This window comes from Xiphophorus hellerii, chromosome 3, assembly GCF_003331165.1.
Source record: "Xiphophorus hellerii strain 12219 chromosome 3, Xiphophorus_hellerii-4.1, whole genome shotgun sequence".
Lineage (NCBI taxonomy): Eukaryota > Metazoa > Chordata > Actinopteri > Cyprinodontiformes > Poeciliidae > Xiphophorus > Xiphophorus hellerii.
In genome coordinates this window covers 78,212-84,428 of record NC_045674.1, presented here as the reverse complement: position 1 = coordinate 84,428, position 6,217 = coordinate 78,212, and positions in this window count along the sequence as shown.

Sequence of the window (6,217 nt, the reverse complement as noted above, 5' to 3'; positions counted from 1 at the left end):
AGGGAACCGGGCTTTTTCTGTGGCAGCTCCCAAGCTATGCAATGATCTTCCTTTGGCCTCTTCACTCGCTGCTTTTAAGTCCTTCTTAAGACCCATATTTTTTCTTTGGCTTTTGGCACAATCTGAGAGGTTACACTTTGTTTTATTGTGTCTGTATGTATTTTATATTTCAGTCTTTTCTATTTTATAATTGCATTGTATTTTATGATTGTGTATAGCACTTTGGTCCTGTTGCTGTATAAAGTGCTTCATAAATAAAGTTGGTATGGTAGAGAATCATCCGTTCTCCATGCTGAGTTCTTGATGTATGAGGGTTAAAGAAAAGTCAGTGAGTTAAATTCATGAATTCCATTCATTAATACCAAAATACAGCTGGTCCATTATGACCAGCTACCTTTAAGAGCTAACAGACAAAACGGCACCCTGATGGGTTTGTGATCTCCTTTGTTAGCCTCCATCTAAGCTAAGCCCTAAAAGAGTATGTTGCCTAGTGTGTCATCCCTTACCCCTAGGTCTCATTTACATTTTCTAACATGTCATATCCTTTAGATTTAGCTTAGCTTTAGCTTAGCGACTAGCTAACAGAGCAGAATTATTTATTCTCAACACCAGCAGTAGTTTAAAGTCTCTTCTCTCAGTGAAGGACTGTAGAACTGGGTGATGTAGATCTGGGTGGTGTCTCTATCTTCCTGGTTTTAGTCAGAACTCCAGCAACAGCGTTCTGGACCGTTGACGATGTGAAGATGCCGCTGCAGATCAACATCTCATTACGTTCAGTGATGGAGTTGTGAACTGGTCCTTTAGCTGATAATGGTCTGACATCCAGCAGAGCCTTTCAGTGACTTGCTGGTAGATCATTGTTCAATTTGCAGAGGATCAATCTGAGGTCTGAGGTCTCAAACAGGGATTCTCCTGCATGGTGCCAGTGAATGTCCAGCCCATTTCCATGCAGAATGCAGGTGGTGAGGATGGGGCCCGCTGGCTGAGGACCAGCGGAGCCGGATCTCTGAGCCACCCAGCTCTCCTTACAGGGGAAGGCACCGACAGCCAGGTGTTTTTCATTTTCTCAGGGAAGTTCAGAAATGTTAGTCCTGGTGAGTTTGCTTCAGATGGAGAAAGGAGAGAGACGGTATGGGGGAATTTTCCTGCCATAATCCAAGAGCACACATTTTCATTTTGAAAGTAGGATTTCATGTCTGTCTTCTCAAAACTTGTAACGATTGTACTCAAAACTTCTCCAGCTGACAATCTCTGCTCAAGTAGAATGAAAGCATTGTGCTGGGTGCGTTTGTTTCCTTCTAGCTGGTCTGCCTGTGTGGCTACTATTGATTGTAGCAGAAACCTCAGCACTGCCGGATATTTGTGTTCATATCGATGGATTATTGACGTGAGATCTTGGGGGATTACGTTTCACAAGTAAGATGGACATATTACCGTTTATATTTTGTGAATATTACTAAACTGTATTTATATCCACCAGCTAATATTAGCTATAGTGCTAATGGTGTAACACCTGGTTCAGCTATAAAGGCTAACTGAGATTTTGTAAATACTTAAAAACATAATTTTTTTTTGTAAATGTAGTGATGATAGCTGTTTGAATAAGGCTTATAGCAAAAAATCGTGAAAATCTGTTTAGTATTTAGCAAGTTATGATTAATTAAATGAGCTGATACTTCATTCCCCATGTCAAACATATAAGGCTGAGTGGAGCAGTCGACCTCTCCAAGATGGCCGCCCTAAATCTCGTCAGTGACAATGGGCTCTTTGCACGTCAGCTTCCGCGTTCGGGGAAAAGCGGCTCGCTCGTTTCCAGTCTGTTGAAAATGGAAACTTTCCACTGGGTGTTTGCAGGGCTTGTCCAAGGTAACAATTAAAGATGAACATCGATCCGAAGCCCCGACAATAAGCTGGAGAAAAGTTTTAAGATGTTCGCCTCGTTATACGTTCACAGATACAAGGTGAGTTTTACTGTCTTTAAACTTTGTGGCTAACATTAGCTTTAGCTTATGCTAGTAGGCAATATTCTCTGATTTTTTTCTTATAAAATGTGCTTTTTAAGTATCTTAACATTTTAATCCATTCTAATGGACAATGTTTTTACCTTATTTTCAAGTATATTATATGTGTTTATTGTCGTTAGGGTCAAGCAGAGACCAAGTAACGGGGATTTTACGGTTCAGGCTTTTTGCTTCTGAAGCCTGAGGAACAACAAGCCCATAGCTTAACAGTAGAGCAGCTCTGGTGTCAGTTCTAGTTCAGCTGACTGTTCAGGTTCAGAGTTGTTGCTTTTAGAAAAATATGGCCGTGTTCCTTAAGGTCTCCATGTTACTTTGCTTTATTAGTTTTGCATGTTTCTTGTGAAGCAGGACGGTGTTTACAGCAGTAGCTCAGGTCAGTAGCTCGGCTGTCTGGCTCTGGTCTGCTCTCTGGTTCCCATAAACTCTTTCAGGCTGAATACAGAAGTGATTCCATGGAAATAACACAGGAGGCTCCTTTACCTTCTGCTTTAGGCTGAAGAAGTTGATCCAGAGTGAAGTGAAGGCTGTAAACTTTGCTGTGCAGCGTTAGCTTTAACTGGTAGCCACGAATATTTACAAGCCACCGTCTTCTTAATTCAGGATCGCTTGGAAATCCATGAAAACTTAAAAGCCCATTATATTAGGAAGACAGCAATGTTCATAGTATTGTTTTATTTGCGTCTGAAATACAACTTTGTCTTTTCTAGCTGTAACTCAAAGCAGAAACAAGAGAGCCGCATTTGCGCATGCGGTTGTGATGTCATGGCGGCAGGTGCAAAGAGCCCATAGGCAGGAGCGGCCATGAGGCGTCTGTTCTTTCTGTGCTACTGTTCGCTAACATGATATCTATCTATCTATCTATCTATCTATCTATCTATCTATCTATCTATCTATCTATCTATCTATCTATCTATCTATCTATCTATCTATCGTTTCAGAACAGCGCGTTACTGATATTCAGAGGGACCCATACGTGTGGGACCCATCTGTCTTCAGGTTCATTTATATAAAAAAACATATTTTCAATCAAAATAAGTTTATTTAATAATTCTCCCTTAAACAGAACAAAATGGCAGCGCCATGAAATGAAATTTCTGGACTCCAGATGAACTTTGAGGAACGCCTCAGCCGTTCTTCTGTTAGCTTCATTAGTTATCCAGACAGCAGGGTACGGTGGCCTTGAGGTGCAAACCACTTCAACAAATTCAAAAACACAACAACATTAACGAAGCACAATTACAACTGACAAAAACGCTAAACATTAACAAAACAGAGGAGGTTGTCCCAGTGTGAGACCTGAGAAACGGCTGAATGGACAATAGGCATGAATACGTATCCGCTGAGTCCTGCTTACGACGCCGCCATCTTGAAAGTGGCAGTGGAGAGAACGTTCTGTGTGGACTAATTTCAACCGTTTTACAGTACAAAGTGGAGCCACTGCCTTTACCTTTCACAGGTAAGAATTAAAGATAATAATGATGTAAATTTACGAGCAGAATGTCGTGACTTTGTGGCCAGTACTGTGCATTTCCTGAAACAAACTTCTAACCAGCAGAGAAATATTTCCTTTGTTACTAAATTGCCCCAGTTAACTACTCTGATTATTTTCTTACCTTAGCTCCCTTTTTTTATACTGCGTTCTTCTTCTAAAGAGGGAGAGGCCAGGGCCGGCCCAAGCCTCCATGGGGCCCTAAGCCAAATGTGGTTTTGGGGCCCTCTAGTTCTGCTAACAATGTGGACCGGCTGCAATCAGCAGTCTGATCATTAGGTCATTCACACACCTGCTATAAACTTATTGCAGGTTTTCTAATGAGTTTTCTGGTTTAGGATTGCTTTGGACGCTCTGCTGTCTTGTCTTGCCGGTGTTTGTTTGGGCCACTCTCAACAAAACCTGTTGCTGCTTGGACAGGCTGAGCGAGCGGGGCACGACTCCTCTGGCCCATTTGAAAGGCATTGAAATTGGACAACGGCAATTTGTTCCACCGTTTGAAGTGCTTGTGTTTTTTCTTTTACAGTTTGTTAGCTCATTATTGAAATTACTAATGCGTTTGCTTTCTTTTGTTTTGATTTACTAATTTGTTTTCTTTTGCATTGCATGTTTTGTTTGTTCATTTATTTTTTGGAATAATTTAAATTGTCCTTTATTTCATATGATCCCTTTTGTTTCCAGGGACCGAGTCGTAGGCCTGAAGCCATGTTTTTAAAAAGAGAAATGTTTTAATGAAATTGTTTAATAAAATATTGTGGACTATTCTGTGTTCTGGTGCATCTTGTTTAAAAAGACCCTCCCTGCTGGTCACATAATGTAAAAGATTTGTAAAGCTGATAATAGAAAATTAGCTTGATAGCGACCTGGACCGGTCCAGACCGGGGATTTCCTCAGGACGGGTCCATAAAGATCAGAGCTGCAGCTGTATTTCTTCACACTTCTGTTTGGCAGCTCATCTCCACAAGGACTGGGTTTAGATCCTGAGTCAAAGCCCGCAAATGGTGAAGATATGTTGGTTTTTTTCTGAACGTGAACCAATCAGGGATGTATTTTCTATCATTCGCTTTAACCTGTGGCTAGCCAGATGTCTCGGAAGGCCCAGTCACCGAACCGATCCCAGCTTGACTAGCAGACTGTGTTCTGCCCAAGGCTAGAAATTAGAAATATGTCTTGAAAGTTTAAAAATTTCTACAGTATTGGTTCATCTGTATTTTATTTTGAGGTAGCACTGCATTGTGGGTAGCAGTGGCAGTGAGGAACAGGTGTTTGCGGAGAGAAAACTTGTCTATTAATGTACAAACTTTGCCTCCTGTGTCGTCAATCTTTTCTAACTCCGAAAGGAGTGGCTGTTAGTTCAATCTGTGTTCTGTTTGGCGCTATTTATTTTATTAGAATTTATTTAGAGGACATTTTCCAAATGTGTTTATTCCAGTAAGTAGCCATGTCCCAGTAGTTTTTTTCTGTTATTACATAGTAATGATCATAGCTAATGTGACTGTTTTTTAACAACAGCTAAGGTTAATTCTGATTTATGTTAAACTAGAAGTTTATTCTGTGCATTTAGAGCTGATGCATATTTTAATTTTATGTTTCTGTTTATAGTTTCATTCAACACTTTTATTGAGCTTCCCACACAAAATTGTACAAAATTGTAAGAAGACCGTAATAAAGGGATCCTGGCTCATGAACATTTAGTTTGTCTTGCTGTTAATCTGCGTTAACATACACAGAGTATCCAACATGTAGTGATAACACTATAGACTGTCTGTGCTCTGTGTTGCCAGTATAATATAAATTTGTAATGTACTGTGCACTTTTTTCTTTCACTTTTTGTGGATTTTAAGTGAAATATCTCAATGTGAAGTATTAGGGTATTACGACAGTTTATGTAAAGAAATTAAAAATAATTTAGTTTGTTAGATTTCGTTGACATTGCTCTCTATTACACAGTTGACATATTACGCTGTAAATATTTTTTCTTAAGTAAAAATATGTAGCTAGTTTGACAACTATTATCAAAGTTTGTCTTTACAATAAAATGACTAAAAAATGTAAATGAAGTTACGTTTTTTCATATCTTGAAATAGCAAATGCACATTGAATTATGGAATTGTGTTAATATATTCATGAATACACCACTGTGTGTGTGTGTTCAATAAAAACGATTTCTCAGAATCAGCTGTATCAAATGTAATTATTGTGCCCCAAACAATTAAATAATCACATCAAAAAGTTTGAAACGTTGCCCGTAGTTTTTTCCCCATTCCTATATATAATAGTGTGTGAGAGATTGTGTCAGTGACATTCATTAGCTTAAAATACTTTGCAGAACGGCACTTTGCGAAGTTCGGCCCATTTACTTGTATTAGGTTGCTGGTAGATAAGCTACTTTCAATATGGCGGACGCTATAACGTATCGCAACAACGAGCCGACAACTTCGGTTCAAAGCACTGCCGTCCAATCAGCCAATTCTCAGGTTTCCAGCTGGGACTTACCCTTTCCGTTTTGTCAATGTTGTAGCGTTTTTGAATTTGTAATTGTGCTTCTTAACGTTGTGTTTTTGTAATTTGTTGACGTGGTTTGTACCTCAGGGCCACCGTAGCAGGAACATGAACCGGTCGCTAGCCAGGTTAGCTTCACATCATCCATTTTCTTTCACCCTTGTCCCCAGTGGGATCATGGGGTGCTTTTGCCTCTCCAGCGAAC